The sequence below is a fragment of the Dermacentor silvarum genome, chromosome 10, assembly GCF_013339745.2.
Source record: "Dermacentor silvarum isolate Dsil-2018 chromosome 10, BIME_Dsil_1.4, whole genome shotgun sequence".
Taxonomy (NCBI): domain Eukaryota; kingdom Metazoa; phylum Arthropoda; class Arachnida; order Ixodida; family Ixodidae; genus Dermacentor; species Dermacentor silvarum.
This window is the reverse complement of record NC_051163.1, coordinates 64,119,255-64,140,307: the sequence shown is the minus strand read 5'-3', so window position 1 is coordinate 64,140,307 and position 21,053 is coordinate 64,119,255. Positions and strand designations below refer to the sequence as shown.

General features: G+C 46.7%; 1 long non-coding RNA gene across 1 annotated transcript in view; it reads right to left on the bottom strand.

Annotated features, from left to right (window-relative positions):
* The window catches only part of LOC125940685 (uncharacterized), a 48,304-nt gene extending 30,422 nt beyond the window's left edge, over positions 1-17,882 (bottom strand). Inside the window, exon 1 of the long non-coding RNA XR_007463878.1 lies at positions 17,848-17,882. This is a non-coding gene — a long non-coding RNA (uncharacterized LOC125940685). The remainder of the gene's footprint in view (positions 1-17,847) is intronic.
* Positions 17,883-21,053: the final 3,171 nt, after the last annotated feature.

The window sequence follows — 21,053 nt, the reverse complement described above, 5'->3', positions numbered from 1 at the left end:
GCAAGATTGCATGTGATGACACGCTTGACCTGAGTACAGAAAAACACGGACTAACCTCTCCAGTCTGCAACATGGCTCGTCAAACTAAACTGACAATATTACAGTGGAACTGTAGGAGTTTAAACGTAAGCGGGAATCCTTGCAACAGTATGTGGACTCTCTAGACGAGAGGCCGGATGTAATTGCGTTACAAGACGTTAATGTGGAAGCTAAACTCAGGTCGTACACTACGCATCAAACTAACAATTCGACCTGCATACTTGTACATAAGAATAGTACGGCTTCAACAATAGACCTAGAGCTCAATGCTGACATAGAACATGTGTTTATTTGTATTCTCCCTAACACTCGTTCCAGTAAAGGAGCGTACATACTAAATATATACAGCCGGCCCAAACACAGGGCAGCAGTTTTTGACGAAATCTTTCAGAAAGCGGCACAGGCAGCAAAATCCGCGCCTCTCATTATAGTGGGGGATTTTAATGCGTACAGCTTTCTCTGGGGTTACAACAACGAGAACCTAAAGGCAGAAAATTGGCAGCAGCAATATCGGATATGGATCTTACTATTTTGACGGACCCGCAGCATCCTACGAGAATAGGCAATAGCGTGTCAAGAGACACATGCCCTGATTTAACGCTAGTAAAGAATGTTAAAAATTGCGAATGGCAAAATACGCACGAAGCCTTAGGCAGTGACCACTATATACTTCGTATCTGCCTAGACCACAACAAGCATCGCAAACACAGGGGACAAGCCCGGCTTGCGGATTGGTCGCGCTTTCGAGAGTCCAAGGATCCTCAACTCAATTCGCCTATAGAAGAATATGAGAAGTGGCTGAATCGCTGCTAGCTGCCAGGGAGAAAGTCACGAAAACGCTGCAGACCTCAGAGGATGTCCCGGCAGTTGACAATCACCTGCTCCACCTTTGGGAGGCCAGGAGAGGCCTCACCAGAAGATGGAAGAAGCAAAAACTAAATCGCAAGCTTAAAATCAAAATTGCTGAAATCACACAACAAGCAGAGGAATACGCGTGGACCTTGGCCAAGAACAACTGGCTAACCAAGTGCGACTCACTGAGAGGCGGGCTTGGCGCCAAGTCCGCGTGGAACCTCCTGCGATGCCTGATCGAGCCCAGCAAGACGAGGGGAGAGCAAAAGCGGAACCTGAAGAGAGCACTCCACGGCTGTGCAGGAACGGATGAGCAGCTGGTGACAGCCCTCGCGAGCAAATACCTCTGTACGACCAAAGATGACGAACCTGTGCTACATTATCAAGGCAAGGATAATCCGCAACTCGACAGAGACTTCGATGAAGAAGAAATACAGGCGGCGTTACTAAGCATGAGAAGAGGTACGGCGCCAGGACATGACAAAATCACAGTAGGCTTGCTTGCCAACATGAACAAGAAGATGCTAAGCCACCTGACGGTTTACATCAATGAGTGCTGGAGAACTGGCAAACTCCCCTGGCGTGGAAATCGGCAGACGTCAGCTTTATCCCTAAGCCGGGCAAAGAGGTAAGCATTAACAACCTCCGCCCGATTTCGCTCACTTCATGTGCCGGCAAGCTGATGGAGAAAGCAGTGCATACCAGGCTTTCAGCGTATTTGGAGGAAAACGATTTGATGCCCCACACCATGTTTGGCTTTCGGGAGCGCCTATCCACGCAAGACGTACTGTTGCAGCTCAAGATGGAAGTTATTGACCCACCCAGCAAACGCAATAGTAGAGCCATCTTAGCCCTGGATCTCAAGGGTGCTTTCGATAATGTGAAGCACTCAAAAATACTGGACAACCTGCGGAAGACACAATGTGGAAGAAGGACTTTTGAATACGTCAGAGACTTTCTACAAGACAGACTAACTCATGTAAGGATTGGAGATTTTAGGTCCGAACCAATCCCTATGGGCTCTAGGGGTACGCCACAAGGAGCAGTCCTCTCTCCTCTGCTCTTCAACATCGCCCTTATGAATTTGCCGGAACAACTCGATCGCATAGAGGGAATTCGGCACGCCCTCTATGCAGACGACATCACTATTTGGGTGACCAAGGGCAGTCTGGGGCAGATGGAAGAGGCGCTTCAAGAGGCTGCTTCGATGGTCCAAAGATATGCCGAGGAGTGCGGACTGCACTGCTCTCCGGAAAAATCGGCTCTTTTCATCATGCGCAGACGACAAGATGAAGCCCCGGTAGAAATTAGGGTTCACGACGCCGCAATCCCTGAAGTGGAGACATTGCGTATCCTGGGACTACTGCTTAACAACAAGGGTGCCAACTCAGAAATGATTGCTAAGCTCCGTACGACATGCGAACAAGTAATACGTATGATCACTCGTATCACCAATAAGACGAGAGGGATGATGGAAAACGACACTCTTCGGTTGGTCCAAGCCTTTATACTCAGCCGAATCGTGTACGTGGCTCCGTACCTTCGGATGAGGAAGTGCGATTTAAATCATTTCGATGTCATCCTTAGAACAGCATATAAGAAGGCGCTGGGACTGTCGGTCAAAACATCTACGGAGCGCTTGCTGCAGTTGGGGGTGCACAACACAACAGATGAGCTAATTGAGGCCCACCTATTAAGTCAATATGCCAGATTGGCAGGAACAAAAACGGGGCGCAAGGTGCTGGAGGACTTGAAAATCAGCTGCCCTTACCACACAGCAGCAAGACAAGACATCCCGAAAGAGTGGAGGAGCAAGTTTGCGACACTGCCCCTGCCGAAAAACATGCACCCTGAATATCATCAAGCAAGGAGGAGGGCGAGAGCCAAGAAGATGGACGGGATCTATTCTAAAATAGAGGGAGCCTTCTTCGTGGATGCTGCGGGTCCTGTAGGAGGGGTCTCGACAATAGCCGTTGTGCATCAAGGGAAGACGGTCAGTGGACTTTCTGTTCGGCACGGGGAAATTGCAGAATTGGAAGAGGTGGCGATTGCTATGGCAGCTTCGCATCCTAATTCCGAATACATCATTACGGATTCGCAAACTGCATATAGAAATTACATGCGGGGCAGAATTGCGCCGCTAGCTTGCAGGATTCTGAAACAATCTGGGGTCTTCGCTTCGCGCAAAGAGCTGATTTGGGTGCCAGGTCATCAGGGAGTAGAGGGAAATGAGCGTGCACACGCCGCCGCCCGAGCTTTCCTCCCCCGGGGTCCCTCCTCCTCCCTCCCCGTAGAACCGGAACACCCATTGCCATTAGTAACTTATGCAGATGTATTACAGCACTTGCGCCTATCGCGACGAAAATACCCGGGCCCTGCCAAAGGATTAGATAAATCAGAAGAATGTCTTCTACGGAGATTACAAACCATGTCATTTAGCAATCCAGTAAAGCTACATGCTATCGAGCCACAATCCTTTTCAGCCGAATGTAAATTCTGCGGGCAGAAAGCAGATTTGTACCATATGGTATGGGCCTGTCAGGCTAATAGTGCCTTAGAAACCACACAACAGCCAACGTGGGAAGGATGGGAGGCAGCCCTGTCCAGCTCAACCCTCGAGGACCAGCAAGCCCTCGTGAAAAGAGCCAGGGCGGCGGCCTTAGCCAACGGAATCCCGGAATAAGGATCCGACCACCCTTCCCCTAACTCCCCTCTCCCTTTCCTGTCAATAAAATGTTTTCATCATCATCATCATGCCGCGCCATATGCAGCCGCCGCGGGAGTACGGTTGATCACGGTTCATAATGATTCGACGCGGATGGATAAGGCGCTAAACACCGATAACGGCTTATAATGATTGGAACGTCATCAGCGCACCGGCGCGGCCACCTGCAGTAGTTTCTTGCGTCATCAATGCACCTTGCGCCACCGTCCGCAGCAATTTGTGTCACCGCGGCGCTGTCGTTATATATATATATATATATATATATATACTGGCGGGTCAAGTGCCATAACATTGAGAATGACACAGGGCTGCGTGGAGATGAGCAAGTGGCACAGACAACTCCCAGGTATTTGTTTACTGTGGAGATTATTTCTTGACTCATTGAATCAGCGCGGCGCACACAGAACGGACCGCCACAAGAGCTCTGCAGTCATTGAAAATTTCATCGTCCGGCTAGATAATCCCGACGAATGTCTTCGAACTGCTCGAATGCAATAGACTTTTTAGGGCATTAATTAGGCAAGTTAATTAAATCAGCTGTATTCATTATTTCACAGCACAACTTACTCTTTATCTAAAGGCTACCAATGACTACATTCAAGTGAAATAAACTGAAGCTCACAAGAATATGTGTGTGTGTGTGTGTGCGTGTGTGCGTGTGTGCGTGCGTGCGTGTGTGTGTGCGTGCGCTTGTTCCGTTGCGCTCGAGCTGTCAGCTTTCTTTGGCCTTCAGTGGGAACCATTTCAATCGATAGCCTGTGCCCGTCACATACATGATCGCTTGTGAAAAGAGTCGATGTTTCCACTCCGTGTTTACTTGTCGCATACTTCGTGTGCACGTTTCGTTGCGTCAAAGAGGAAGAATGAAAGAAAATTCGCGATTGGTCACACAAGAGCCTTTCAGAAACATCTGCTGTGCCCGATGCGGGCAGTTTCCGTGGCAGCAGGCATCTGTTCCCGTGCTTCGATTTGTTTGCGCGCGAGACCCATATAGTTGGGTCCATACTGTCGCCGGCAGAGGTTCACTTCGCTAACGCGGTTTGGAACGTGAGGACCACTTCTCAAGTGTATCGCTCAAAATTTTAGTGACGTGCAGATGTCTACGCTGTTATGAGTACTCGCTTTGTAAGGTGAGCTGAAGCGCTTTCGTGTTTTATAGTGCATAGTGGTTTGCCAAGCAGATCGGTACCTTGAATTAGTACGATATAAAGCAGTACGTTTAGCTGTATTAGTAAATTACGTCTCTAAAATACCTAAAAAAGAGTTAAAAAAAAGGGAACCGAGGGGCCCGATTTTTATTAATTATATCATAAGAAGCCAACAACATAGTTTGTTGGCTTCCTAAAAAGAAGCTGTTACTTAGACTGGAGACCGGAAAAGACAGAGAAACACGCAAAAGCTGAAAACACGTGGCGACGCCGCTCTGAAGTTCCCGCAACTGCCCGCTGTGACGTCATGAATTTGTACAGAGCCTAGTCAAGGTCTATATTAGAATGCTTTTAGGCAAATAGAGAGTGCACTGTACACTAAAGATTAGCACGTTTCGACAACGTTCATTGTGCCAAAATTGCCATAATTTGAGAAAATACTTTGCAATCTGTGACTTCGCACTGACCTGCCGCGGGGCTGATGTTTCAGCACGAAATTGTCCTCTATTAGTAGTAATTTTCCCACTATATGAGCGCATATAGACCTTTGAAAAAAAAAACACCGCATATCCACGGGGTAAATGATGATAAGTGGGCGAAGCTCCGGAGGGAATCATCGGTAAACCGTGAATCTTCCGTGTAATTCGCCCAGTCTCGCCGCACTAAATCGAACGATTGACTTCCACCAATGACACGCGCCATATGTGACGTCATTCCTATTTTATAACAGCGCCCTTCATTATAATTGCACCATCTCCCGCTTAAGGGGACGCTAGCACAAACGCGTTAGAAACGTGCAGTACTCTCTAGTAAGGGGGAGAGGCCACAGCGTCTTACGCAGCCGTTTACACATGCCGGAACGTGCACCGCGTTTGCCGACGCCATCACATGACTGCTGAGAGAGTATAACCCCCGTATTCATAAACGCTCCTCGACTTGAACTTGACTTGCCACCTCTTTCAACGCGTTTCGAACGCGCTGCCCAAGGCGGTGGCAAGTCAAGTTCAAGTCGAGGAGCGTTTATGAATACGGGGGTAAGGCGGAGAGGCCACAGCGTCTTACACCAGCTTCTTACACGGGCCGTAACGCGCTAGCACAAACGCGTTATAAACGCGCAGTCTTTCGTTAATGTTGGGTATTTATTGTCATCGTGGTGCGTGTGTCCATGTGCGCTTCGAGGAGTAGTGGCTAGCGCCGCGCGTTCGGAAGCGAGGGGTCCCTGGTTCGATTCCGCGCTACGGACACAACTTTCGGAATTTTTTTTTCATAAAGGTAGACCTGGCTACCTACTACGACGACGACGACTACTACTGCTACTACAGAGGAGGGACAGACCCACACCCTAAGGAGCTTCGCCCCTAAAAAAAAAAAGTCGCATTCTCGCCCGAAAGGCGAAGCATCGATTGAGATAGCAAATTAGTGGAGTGCTATACAAAGTAAGGATAGCAGTTTTATCGGCCGTATAAGCTTGTAAATATAGGCACACAAACTAAATTAACAAGCACGGTGTCACGCGCGCACAGGGCAAACATGAACGCATCTCGCTCTATGACCGCGGAAACTCGCTGTCAAAACGCTGGAGTGAGGAAGCGCGGCACCAGCCTCGAGCGAATTCGTGCCGGCGCTCGCATCAACGCGTTCTCAGCCGCGAAAACACTCGGAGGGCTTAGTCTGCACCCGCCGCAAATGGCTTTCAAGAAACAGCCACGCCACGTAGTCGTTCTTTTAACGCGATAGCGTCAAGGGCCCCGCGTCGCAGAAAATCCGGCGTCGGTGCCGGTGTCGGCTTCAGCGTTAAGCATCGGCGTCTGACGGAAATAATCAATTAATCATGCCGAACCACCCCAACCACACATGCCCTCCGCGTGGCGCAAGGCGTTAGGGAACAAAAATTGAACTTGTCAAAGTAAAATCCGTCAGAAAAATCGTTAAGTATGACTCAACCACAACCTACAGGCGTGATAGCGTCGGATTGTAATTTGAATATACGAGGAAAAACGCTGATAATTATTCGTGCCTTGCAACAGATGTACACACGCTTTTGGAGGTGTACTGTTGTGTGAATTAGTTTTGTACGAATTCACGCAATTATTTCTTTTTCCGATAGTACATGTTGTTGGAGTGGGCAAGAACGAAAAGCGACAATCCGCTCGACTAAGCTTCCTGCCCCCCTCTCGTAAAATGTCAAATAATGTCTTCCGCACAAGCAAAAAAAAAAAAAAAAATGACGATTTTGGACGCACGTGTTATACAAAAAGGGTATTCACATAGGTTCTAAATTATTTTCTTTTTTACTGCAGAGTGCGGTAGGTGTTCAAGAAGAACGTCTAAGTGAAACAAAACGTCACTCTTCTTTTATAGGAAACGATGTATTCGAACCACATTTGATACAAAGGTCGCCAACAACTTTCTACTGAATTTCATTCCACGAGTCTTCCATTAGCTTCAATGAGGGCCCCAATTTGGCTCCGAAAGCGTTTGCAGGCATTATCAACGCGCACTTTAGGAGCTTTGACGATCATGTCCGCAGTGACCGCTCTCAATGAGTTGTTGAATTTGTGGTGCTGCTTGTTGGACTCCCTTTTGAGAACGCCCTGAACATTATACTCCATTGTGTTCAACTCTGAAGAATTAGGAGGCGATATGCTCAGAGTTACGTGGTCGGCAAAATCTTTTATACAGTGCCTCCGGAGTAATTGAAGACATACGTGCGAACACTGCCTCATTAAAAGATGTGTGGTCGTCCCGGGTACCACCTCCTCCAGCAGTGAAACATACGCGAAAACGTTGACTTAGAGGACTCGAGGAAAGAAATGGGTTGGCATGACGTGTGCCCTCGATGCTGATTATCGCCAGGACCATTGACGGGCCATCGAAGCTTGGTGCGCATGAAAGTCGGAACATATATGTACAGACGCTGCAAAGCCACGTGCAGCATTTAGACACGTTGCAATCTCAGAAACGCTGCAGTCGGCGTCAACGAGCTTAGCATGAAATTTCATTCCGTGCGCAAGACTACAGGCTGTGATCGTGACGCAAATGCTAGGCAGATGACGCCCGAGTACTTTTGATGTGATTAACTTGCTTGGTTTCATACCTCAATTTCAAGCGCAAAAAAGAAAACGGGGACAAAATAGCTTTTTTTTTTCGTGTTTTTATGAACATAGCTGTGTTCTTAACAACGTTCTTAAACATTTTCGGGTGTTTGGAGCGCACTTCCGCAATGATGTACTTGCTTTTGATCTGTGTCGACTGAGTCGTGTTTTTTCAGAGTATAAACTTTAGTTTAAAGTAGCGCTCGTTCTGTCTGCTCTTCTTTTATTTTGTCCTCGTTTTTTTTAACTTGATAGTGAAGTATGCTTTTTTTACAAACTCGCCCAAATTTCAGTTCTTGTTTGGTTTGCACGTATAAAACGAATCGCAGAGAAAAGGAGAGCTAGCCGGCAACTGACATCAGCAGGGGGCGCAACGCCTGCCGGCTCTACAATAGAAAAAATACATAGAAAAAAAAAGATACTGAGTGAGGAACAGGATAGAGCTTAATACCACGTTCCTGCTGGGGAATTCGGCTTCTAACGTGACTGGAAATCTCCTGCCGCCGAAGTGCCACATTGTTCACATTTAGGGGCGTGCGCGCATAGTGACTTTTGAGAGCGAATCGAATACGAATCGAATAGCGTCAGAATCGAATCGAATATTGGTTACTTTTCGAATAATGAATAAGCGTTATTACAAATAATATAACACAATGTTCACATCCCAGTATTGTTAAAGTTAGCAAGTTTCTCTCATTACTTAGTACGTTATGAAGCGTTGTTTATTAAAACACAAATGGCGCATTAGGAGCAAACAAGTTGTTTCTTCGCAGAGCACGGTAGTCTTCAAACAGGGCGAATGATCGCTGTGTAGCCGGTAAAGTTTGGCGATATACCTAAGTAACGTAGCCAGCTTCACTACGCAAGTTCTCATGTTTCATGTTTACGCTATGCCCGCGGGGGTGAAAACCGCGTACTTTTGCTCCAATGTAATGTCTATTTGGCAACAGTTGACGTTCTACGTGACCGACAGCTGCAACCTACGATTGCATCAAGAAAGCAGTCCGTGAACACATGCATCCGAAGCCGTCGGTACTGAACGGAAGATTTTTATTTTATAAGCGTAACCAAGCTCAAGGGGAAAGCGTCGCAGACTACTTGACAGCGCTGAGAAAACTGGCTGAAAACTGCGGTTTGGAGACAAGACGCTTCCGCTGGACGAGATGATGCGAGACCGTTTCGTCTTCGGCATCAACAACGAGGCGGTGCAACAACGTCTACTGGCAGAAAGGAACCTGACATTCGCTGTGGCGTACGACATGGCTGTGACAGCGGAAGCAACTCAACGACAGCAACGAGAAATCAGGTCACAGAGCCACAGTGACGCGAGCGGCACAGGCGACGCGGCCGTCCACGAAACGCGCTCAAGGGAACCGGCTTCGTCCAGAGAAGTCATCTGCTACCGCTGCAACGGTAAGCACAGTGCTGAAATTTGCAAGTTTCGTTACGAGGCATGTCGCTACTGCAAGAAAACGGGCCATATCGTGAGAGCATGTCGCTTCAGAAAAGAATCGCAGTAAAGTCAAAAGCAAACTGCTGCCCAGAAGTCGGAAAATAAACAGGCACGAAAGCAAAGTCAGACAAGCAGACCGCTTCACGAAGTAGAAGAACTTTACTCGGTTTGCGAAGTTCACGAGCTTGAAAATTATCGCCACTGTACGGATTCAAGGAAAAGAAGTGCAGATGGAAGTAGACTCAGGGGCGTCACACTCGCTGGTCAGTCAAGAAACGTTTCGAGCAATTGTAGGCAGCACAGGCAAAATTGCACTTCAGAGTACTGGCACGCAGGTCGTGACTTGGACGAAAGAGTCACTGCAGATGCTGGGAAAGGCAATAGTGGAAGTGCGCTTCAAAGAAAAGTGTGCGAAATTGCCCTTACTAGTAGTGAGCAAACAAGGCAGCAGCCTGCTGGGAAGAAGTTGGTTTAAGGCCTTAGGAATTGAAATTCATAGAATAAAAAAAGTGTCCGAGGGTGCAGAAATGGTTCAGCGCTTTCAAGAGGTGTTCGGAAGTGATCTGCCAGGCTGCACTAGGGATCCAGTGCACATAGATCTAAAAGATGAAGCACAACCGGTGTTCTTGAAGAGCAGAGCAGTGCCATTCGCACTTCGAGATGACGTCGCAGCCGAGATAGACAGGCTAGTTAAACAAGGTGTGTGGGAACCAGTACAGTCCTCTGCTTGGGCAACCCCCATCGTAGTAGTGAGAAACAGAAATGGTTCCATACGCTTGTGCGGTGATTATCGCAGCGCAGTGAACAAGGAAGTTCAAAACAGCGTCTATCCTTTGCCCACAACTGAGGAGGTCTTGGCATTCACTAGAGCCAAGTAAATTTTTCACGAAGCTGGATTTGGCTCAGGCCTATCAACAACTTGTTGTGGATGATGAATCGGCTACAGTGCTTACTGTGAACACAATGAAGGGCTTACTTAAAGTGCGCAGACTTCCATTTGGCATTTCCGTAGCGCCGTGGTTGTTTCAGCGCACCATTGATACACTGCTGGCAGGTATTTCGGGTGTGAAATACTATCTCGATGATATCAGCAGACACGCTAGAACAACACGAAGAACGACTAGAGGCAGTGCTCACCCGTCTACAGAACGCATGCCTACGAGTGAACAAAGAAAAATGCTAGCTCCGCAAGACACGCATCGGGTTTTTGGGTCATGTGATAGACGCCACGGGAATTCATCCTAGCACGAGCAAGGTAGAAGCGATTCTGAACGCACCGACTCCGTCATCAAAAAAGGAGCTGCAATCATTCCTTGGGCTAATAAATTTTTACAGCCGTTTCCTAAAAGGAAAAGCAGAAGTCGCGGAACCGCTCCACCGTTGGTTGGACAAAGATAGCCGTTGGTTTTGGAATAGCCAACACGACCGAGCCTTCAGTGCACTCAAGAACGTGTTAGCGTCAGCAACAGTTCTAATCTCGTATGATCCGCAGCGACCAATCGTGCTGTCATGCGATGCATCTCCTGTTGGGATCGGAGCCGTGCTGGCGCACAGAGAACCGGACGGTACCGAACGACCGATAGCGTACGCTTCGAAAACGCTTGGAGCAAGTGAGCGAAAGTATGCGCAGATTGACAAAGAGGGCTTGGCCATCGTGTATGGCGTAAAAAAGTTCCACCAGTATTTGGCCGGGCGCAATTTCATTATTACAACTGATCACCAGCCTCTGCTTGGTTTGTTTAACAGGGAGAAACGTATACCAGAAGTGGTGTCCCCAAGAATGCTGCGTTGGATGCGGCTTTTGGCCGCATCTGACTACGTCTTGGAATATCGACCAGGCCCCCGCAACAGCAACGCTGACGCGTTAAGCCGTCTTCCAGCACCCGGACTCGATGATGAGACGCAAGCACCAGGTGACGTATTGCTGTTGGACGCAGTGGATTGCCCACCGTTGCAAGCGACTGACATCGCGGAACTTACAAAGAGGGACATTTTTTTGCCCACGGTGAAGGAATACGTTCTCTCTGGTTGGCCCACGCATGTGCACAATGATATTACGGCTTTCGAAGTAAGGAAAACCGAGTTGTCGCTGCACCGTGATTGTATTCTTTGGGGCAACAGAGTAGTTATACCTCTAGCGGCAAGAAAAGATGTTCTTCGTTTGCTGCACGCAAACCACCCTGGCATGACAGCCATGAAGAGTCAGGCAAGGTCCCTAATGTGGTGGCCAAATATGGACAAAGAAATCGAAGATTCTGTGCGTCACTGTGACAGGTGCCAATTAAACCGCCAAAGTGATCCAAAAGAACCAGTGCACTTCTGGCTTAAGCCAGATCAGCCTTGGAGCCGGTTGCATATTGATTTTGCGGGACCAGTGAAAGGCGAAGTTTTTCTTGTCGTTGTAGACGCATTTTCCAACTGGGCCGAAGTGCAGATTATGCCGTCCCTGAAAACATCGGCAGTAATTGCAACACTACGCGCGCTGTTTGCGACTCACGGTGTTCCGGACGTTATCGTTTCCGATAACGGAACAGCTTTCACGAGCGAGCAGATTCAAGCTTTCCTGAAGTTCAACGGCATCCGTGCGGTGTTCACAGCGCCTTATCATCCTGTCAGTTATGGAAGGGCGGAGCGAATGGTGCGGGAAGTAAAAGAAAACAGTCGGGGAACGACACCCAGTGCAAGCTATCTAAGTTCTTATTGAAACAACATACCACCCCGCATTCAGTGTCAGGAAAGACTCCTGCGGAGCTCATGATGGGTAGAAAATTACGCACAGCGTTAGACAAGCTGTACCCAGACCGTCAGCCTGCTACGTCTAGCTCTGTAGTGAAAGGATTTCGTGTTGGCGATTCTGTCTATGCCCGAAGTTTCGTCGCAGTACCTCGGTGGAAGCTGGCGGAAGTCATTAAAGTCAAGGGTCCGGTATCCTACCTGGTGAGGATGGCCAATGGCGACGTGCACCACAGGCACCGAAACCAACGGAGGCGCGCATGGCTAACAGCAGAGCCACCAGAGCCTCGACCCGACTACCATTTCAGGCTTCCTCCGGTGCGAGCACCTGAAGACGTCGACCGAGCCCCGCCCCGCCATTCCGAGTCCTCGCTACACGCCTGAGGACCCCGATCTGAGAAGATCCACCCGTATCCGACGACCAGTCATTCGTTACTGACACTATCGTTTAGAACCGTTGAGTTGTACTAAACTTAAACGGGAGGAATGTTATGACGTGGCAACGCCGCGCTCTTTCTTTCTTGTGCACGTAAGCTACGTGACAACTACGTCATCGGTTGTCTGTATATAATAGCCCGCTGAATAAAGCTTTTAATCAGTTGCTGATCGTCTGGCTCCGAGTCACGTCCATCACAGTTCTGAAATATTCGAAGAGCAGTCGAAAAATATTTGCATTTACCGATACTGCGATCCGCCGAGTATGTGCAATTACACGCCCACACGTTGTATCCCGGATGTCCCTGCACGCCCCGCACTTTCTCCGCTCGCGTCGAGTGCTTTTTTTTTTTTTCTTTTTTCGTCAATCGCGGACTGAAGACACAAGTGGTACTTATGGGATTCTTGGAAAGCACGTATTAATGCGAGAGCGTTAAGGGCCCCGTGTTGCAGAAAATCCGGCGTCAGCGTCGGTGTTGGTGTAAGCGTCGGCGTCGTTGGCGTAAATAAGCATGGCAAATCACATCATCCCGAGCCAACCCCGACCGGGCAGGGCCTTTGCGTGGCCTCGAAGCGTTAGTGGACAAAAATTGAATTTCTCCAAGTAAAATCTGTCAGAAAAATCGCAAAGTGCGACTTAAGCACAACCTACAGACGTGATAGCGCCGGATTGTAATTTAAATATACGAGAAAAAAAAGCCTGATAAGTAGCCAGGGATCTTTTAATGCTGTCGCGTTCCACTCTTAAAGGCGAAGCTTAAGGTGGCGGTCCCACTCCGGCGGCGCAAGCCCCCCCCTCGTCTCCGTTTTCAGTACTTTTGGAGCAACCGTGGCGGTTCTTCTACTTAGGATATAAAGTTGTCGTATATACCATAAAAATCTTAATGCTTGTCGATTCCAACTATATATAATATAAAGAAATTGATTAAAGTGATTTAGCAATAAATGTTCCAGAACAAGCATGAGATACATGGTTTTTGCAAACTGTGTCTCAGTTGTGACCATATTCAGAAGGAACTACCGCATTTACTGCATTGCGGCTTGCTATGTAGCTTTAGGACATATTTATCTATTTCCTAGACGCAGCAAAATAAAGTTGAATTTTTACTTTTGGGATAATTTGCTTTTGAATATTGCCAAATATCGCAAACTTCTGTTGTAAACAGCCCGGAAACTACACGCTCAAGGAAGCTAAATTTTGGTCAAATTGGAGTTCACGGAATTCCCATTTAGGACGCAAAGTTTCATTCATATGTACCTTTATTAGTTTCAAACCGCAGCTTCGTAGCTTTAGTACCTTCCCGCAAAAATGGGCAAAAGTAGGACCAGAATGCTAAATATTGCTTAATGTCGGTCGCATTATGAGGGAAAGTAATAATGCGACCATATTTCCCTTTCTTCTCGTTCAATATATATATATATATATATATATATATATATATATATATATATATATACATACATACAGGGTGTTTCAGGGAACACTTTCAAAATTTATTTAAGGTTGCCTGTGGCAGATAGCCCAATTCTAGTTAATGAGCTGGTCTAGTTGAAGAGGCGGACATTACTTGCACAAGAAATCTAAATGCATAATCGAATAATTAACAGAAATTCACTAATTAAGTTCTAACTAATTACCTGATGGCCCATATTGCAATTTACAAATTGTAGCCTTGGAGTTCGCAAGGCGGATCCAATTGGAACGAATTTTCGGGCTGACACCAGTTTCGAGATATTAATTCCCGAACTTTGCGGAGAAATGCACTGGCGTTGCAATTAATTGTGTGTTTCAATGCATAAAGCAATGTTTTGTTAAGAAGTTAACTGGAACGCCAATGCATTTCTCCCCAAAGTTCGGGAATTAATATCTCGAAACTGGTGTCATCCCGAGAATTCGTTCCAAGTGGATCCACCTTGCGAACTCCAAGGCTACAATTTGTAAATAGCAATATGGGCCATCATGTAATTAGTTAGAACTTAGTTAGTGAATTTCTGTTAATTATTTGATTGTGCATTTCGATTTCTTGTGCAAGTAATGTCCGCCTCTTCGAGTAGACCAGCTCATGAACTAGAATTTGGCTATTTGCCAAAGGCAACCTTTAAGAATTTTTGCAAGTGTTCGCTGAAACACCCTGTATATATATATATATATATATATATATATATATTGAACGGGAAGAACGGGAACCGAGGGGCCCGATTTTTATTTATCATATCATAAGAAGCCAACAAACATAGACACCCAGGAAAACATAGGGGCAATCACTTGTACTTACATTATTATTTAATTAAAGCAATGATAAATAAATGGAAATGAAAGTGGATGAAAAAAACAACGTGCCGCAGGTGGGGAACGAACCCACGTCTTCGCATTATGCGTGCGATGCTCTCACCATTGAGCTACCGCGGAGCCGTTTTCCCATCCACTTTCTGGGGTATTTATGTTTTACAACTAGAACTCACCCTGGCAGTGTTAGCCAGCGCTTATTGGTTCATCATCATCATCATCATCATCATCATCATCATCATCATCATCATCATCATCATCATCATCATCATCATCATCAGCCTATATTTATGTCCACTGCAGGACGAAGGCCTCTCCCTGCTATCTCAAGTTACCCCTGTCTTGCGCTAGCGTATTCCAACTTGCAAACGTATTGTAGCGTATTCCAATGTCATCTGCAAACCTTCGGTTTGCAGATGACATTGTCCTATTGAGCAACAATGGAGAGGAATTACAACAAATGATTGAGGACCTTCATCGAGAAAGTGCAAGAATTGGGTTGAAGATGAATATGCAGAAGACAAAGATAATGCTCAATAGCCTGGCAAGGGAACAAGAATTCAGGATCGCCAGTCAGCCTCTAGAGTCTGTAAAGGAATATGTTTATCTAGGTCAACTACTCACAGGGGACCCTGATCATGAGAAAGAAATTTATAGAAGAATAAAATTGGGTTGGAGTGCATACGGCAGGCATTGCCAAATCCTGACTGGGAGCTTACCACTGTCGTTGAAAATAAAAGTGTACAATAATTGCATTCTACCGGTGCTAACATATGGGGCAGAAACTTGGAGGTTAACAAAGAAGCTCGAGAACAAGTTAAGGACCGCACAAAGAGCGATGGAACGAAAAATCTTAGGAGTAACGTTAAGAGACAGGAAGAGAGCGGTGTGGATCAGAGAACAAACGGGGGTAGACGATATTCTAGTTGACATTAAGCGGAAGAAATGGAGCTGGGCAGGCCATGTAATGCGTAGGATGGATAACCGGTGGACCATTAGGGTTACAGAATGGATACCAAGAGAAGGGAAGCGCAGTCGAGGAAGGCAGAAAGTCAGGTGGGATGATGAGGTTAGGAAGTTCGCAGGCGCAAGTTGGAATATGCGCTTATTGGTTAGCCAGGGTTTATTGACCAGTTTCCTTCGCTCAAAAAGATGACATACTCGTGACGCCTGCGGCAGAAAGGATGTTCCACATCCGCCGCCAAGGTTTGTCAGTGGTGGCGCTTAATTTATCATTTTTTTATTCAATTAGTAAGTACAAGTGATTCCCCTATGTTTTTCTTGGTGTCTATATTTATTGGCTTCTTATGATATATATATATATATATATATATATATATATATATGTATCTATAGATTTGTTATTGTTGCTACATAGAACTTAATTTTGCTTAATTTTGTGAGATGCACTTGTAATCAAGCTTTAACGAAACTGGCAGCATTAAGCTTTCTGTAGGAGTCATTTAAAACTGATGATACTTAACAGCTCCAACCGTCAATACTCAGCCGAATTGAATACTCTGTACAATGTTCCCGTCGGATTATCACCAACTCAGATGTCATCCTCGGAATGGCTAGACTCATTATTCATAGGCGGCTGGTTTGAAGCGGGATCCAAGTTCATTGCTTGCTTTTCCGAGGATGCCTTGCTATGTCTATTGCATTCCGATAACGAAAAAAAAAAAAAGCGTTGCTAGAAAGAAACGTTGTGATTCTTTCCTGTTTCTTTTTTTTTTTTTTTTTTTGCAGCTCGCTGCCATTTGTGTCGAGCGCGCATTGGCAAATAACAGGCGCGGTGCTATTCATTTCTTTCGTTTTATTTTGTATTTTAAATTCATATTATTCTGGTGACCTTTTGGCGGAGGATTGTTCCTTGAGCGTAGCTCACTCGGCGTAGGTTGGAAGCTCATCTTAGTAGGCGCGACTAAAGTATCCGTCGTTTTTTACTCGTTTGCTTCCTCTCCCTAGAGTCCGTCACAGGTGGAAAGCTCCTTTGTGCCCAGCCGCATGAACTTTCTCGGTAGAAGACGGCAGTTACGGAAAAAGCTCGCCGACTTTGTGAACCGCGTACATGATAAGCGGGAAGTGGAAGGTGCGCGCAAAAGGTGAGTGACTCGTTAGCGTTCGCCTCACGACAAGCTTGCTGTTGTTCTCTGAATGCATTCCTCGCCTTTGTTTCTTTATTTTACTCTTCTATTACACGTTTTAGTCCCTAGCGCTTACTTTGCTGATTGACACTACCGATCATTCAGTGGCCTAATTTTCTAACATCTCATCGTTTAGTAGACAACGGAGAGCGATACGCTGTCCCTACCTGATAGTGTATAGTGACTATAACGTTGCGTTGCGGAGCTCGAGGTCGCAGATTCGATCCAAGCCGCGGCGCGGCGGTCGCATCTCGATGATGGCGAAATGCAAAACGCCCCGTGTACTCGTGATTTGGGCGCACGTTGAAGAAACCCAGTCGGTCCAAATTAATCAGGAGTCCCCCATTACGGCGTGCCTCATAATATGATCGTGGTTTTGTCACGTAAGACCCCCGAATGCATGTAACTTAATTCAGCGATACGCTGGAACATGGGACGCGCTCTGTTTTCCCCTAGGTACGCACTGCTGAGAACGGGATCAACCTTATTAAAGGGTTAGCATTAAAGCTGTCAAAGCGAAAAATAAGTGTATGTAAAGTGTACGTGAAGGTGTGCTCCAGAGCACCGTCAGTTGCTCCTCAAAGAGGCAGCACGTGTGTCGAGTGAGCTCTTGAGCAACAATTTGCAATGTGGTCAACGCTGCTTGAAACACGAATCCGGGACCTCAAACAGGTACGACGCTATGTTAACGCATTTCTCTCACATTTTCCGTAAGCTCGCCACTGAATGTTCGCTTTTACAAACGGCTCATCGTCCTACTCGGCCCTTTGTCTTCCCCAAGGGTCTGTTGAGGTGGACAGGAGTGGATATTCACAACCATGCGAGGGAACAGACAGTGAAGCCAAAGACTGCATAGAGAAAGTTATTTGTTATGTTTAATCGAAACGAATAATAAAGCGAAGGGAAATGAACGCGGACGAAAAGGTAACTTACCGCCGGTGGTAGTCGAGCCCAGACTTCCACATTAGGCATGTGCTGACTTTCCACTTCTGGGTTGACTATCCACTTTCTGGGCTATTTAAGTTTTACAACTAGAAGCTCACCCTGGGGGTGTTAGCCAGCGCCACCACTCATAAACCTTGGCAGCCACATCCTTTCTGCCGCAGGCGTCACGAGTACGTGATCTTTTTGGGTGAAGGCAACTGGCCAATAAACCCTGGCTAACCAGTAAACGCTGGCTAACACTTCCAGGGTTAGTTTCTAGTTGTAAAACATAAATAGCCTAGAAAGTGGATGGGATAATGGCGCCGCGGTAGCTCAATTGGTAAGAGCATCGCACGCGAAATGTGAAGGTGTGGGATCGTTCCCCACTTGAGGCAAGTTGTTTTTTGATCCACTTTCATTTCCATTAATTTGTCATTTCTTTAATTCAGTTAGTAAGTACAAGTGATTTTCCCTATGTTTTCCTTGATGTCATTGTTTGTTGGCGTCTTATTATATGATTAATAAAAATCGGGGCCCTCGGCTTTCTTTCTTCTCGTTCATTACATAACGAGTGCTCCTATCCGGCAACATTGATGCCTTCGGGTAGCATATGTGGGTTTATTGACCAGTTGCCTTCACTCAAAAAGATGACGTGCTCGTGACGCCTGCGGCAGAAAGGATGCTCCACATTCGCCGCGAAGGTTTGTGAGCGGTGGCGCTGGCTAACACTCCCAGGGTTAGTTTCTAGGTGTAAAACATAAATATCCCAGAAAGTGGATGGGATAACGGCGCCGTGGTAGCTCAATTGGTAGGAGCATCGCACGCGTAATGCGAAGACGTGTGGGATCGTTCCCAACCTGCACCAAGTTGTTTTTTCATCCACTTTCATTTCCATTAATGTATTATTTCTTTAATTCAGTTAGTGAGTACAAGTGATTTCCCCTATGTTTTCCTTGGTGCCTAATTTAGCTACAGCGGCGTTAGTGTGCACTTCCTCTGGTGTTTTTGTATGTATACAAGATTAGCCCTGAGAAACTTACCCAGCACTTCTCTTGACTAAGGCGACGAACGTGAAACGTACTTATAGATGCAGACGTCCCGTAAACTTAGAAGCCGGCTCCGTACACGTACATTGTATGAAAGTATGCTTAAGTATGCGTTTAGGAGTCATTTTATATAAACCACGTCAACAGCAAAGAAAGGACGCGCGCGCGACACATTTTGGAAGCAGGTGGCTTGTTAGCGAGTGACGCACGAGCTGGCGACACTGTAATAAGAAATGACAAAAGTTAAACAAGTCCGTTAAATATAATGTGCTCTTCCATGAAAATATATGTAGGCTGCAGAGATTTCTGTGAGGTGTCGTTTTATGGTAAAAGTTTTATTCCTGACTTCATTTTATATCGCTCACCACACAGGTGGGATCGCTGACATTAAAATGTACGTACATCCGTTCCACACAAATAAACGCTGGTTTCCAGTGTCCTGGAGGCTTGCATATGTGGTTAGAATACCAAAAAGCATCGATTGACCGCGAAATTCTGCGAAAGAGGCCAAACATGGGTGTTTCTGTAACATGTCCCGAAACTTCGGCGATAGTTTTGCGAGATGGGCAGTTTGTCAGTGGATCGCGGATATATTACGATAAAAGAGCCATTTTTCAGCCTCACATGGACATGATTTTTCGTGCTCAGTTGATGGGCTACATGGTATAAGACGCATGTCTCAGTTTATGAGAGGTAATCCTTCTTTAATTTCTAGTTCTTCTTCCTCAAATGAAGACCCCCAGCGTAGTTAACAGCTATTCCGAATTTCCGGTACCAGATAGGCGTTCCGGTTAAAAGGAAGGAAATACGAGTTGCGTATAATTGCTATTCGAAGCGATAATGGGCTTTGCGTCTCGCGGACGGTACATCATTGAACTCACGTGCTGTGTGAGCATTATTGCGTCTAGTGCTTCCGCAGTTAGTGAATAATATGCTAGAAACGCTATTACGAACCCTATAACATTTTCTCTAACATTCAACGCTCATGTCAGATCGGATATTGCGCAAAAAGCAAAACTAATTTCTTTCCTAAAAATTTTAGTGAGCCATTGTGACGTGGCCAATGATGGCATTACCATGTCAAGCTTTAAACGCAGAAGTTGAACAGAAATTTTATGATCAGGCCTGTTTTAGCGCGAAAGCACTGCTATGCCATGCCTTGCAAAGTCATTCATCGCGTCGCAATGACCTTGAGCCACCGGAGCGCGAGCCGCCAGAGCGCAAGTGTGGCAGGTGTGACGTCATGCCACGTGATCCGCTGCGGAGAGGCGTCGCAGCTGCGCTCGTTCGGAACCTCGCCACTGTGGTACCACGTAACTAGGCGAGGGTTTAACGGCTGCTTCGCCCGCGCTTGGTCGCTCAGTCTCACCGGTAGGGCCGCCTGTGCGTGCATTTCAGCGCAAGCGACAGGCTGAATCCAATAATCCAGCAGATACAGCTAGATAGCAGGCTGCGAAATCTCAAGCAAAGGCGAAGTTGGCTGCTGAAACCCCAGAGCAAAGGGAGGCCAGATTGGCACGTTATAGAGAAGCTTACCAAGCGCGGAAGTGTGCATTAATGAAACACTGCTTGCATAGTTTTTGCAAAACCAAGCCAAACAGGCCTTTCACTCGTGATAACTAGGTTTACAAGAGTTAAACCTCAGCCATTTTTTTGAACAGTTACTGCGGCATCACAACGTGTAGCAGCGATAGGCGTTGTGATAAGAATATTTCCTGTAATAATGAAGCTTGTACGTCACCTTCGGCTTTCAGTATGGCTGGGACCTCGACAACTGCTGACTGCAGCCCTGCTGGTGACGACGTTCTACATCTTCCGGCACGGACAATACAGTGCTCCGCTTTCTTCTTGGAATGTCGCTATCCAGACCCTTCATCGAAACAGTGCAATCGACGGACATGGCCTTCACCGCCCTTCAGAAGAAGTAAAATCGAAAAACGCGACGGCGACTGTGGACATTCCTTCTAGGTTGCCACCGGCCTTCGGCACAAACCCAGCTGAGTGTGACCGAGGTCGTTTTAGAATTTCCATCTGCGAGCGGAACTGCAACATTCTCGACAAGCGTCGTGACAGGCACGACGGCTGCCATCACAATCAGCTCTAACGAGACGGTAAGCTACTTAGCGAAGCATCCTGCCAGTGGTGCCGAGGCAGATAACGTGGCGTTAA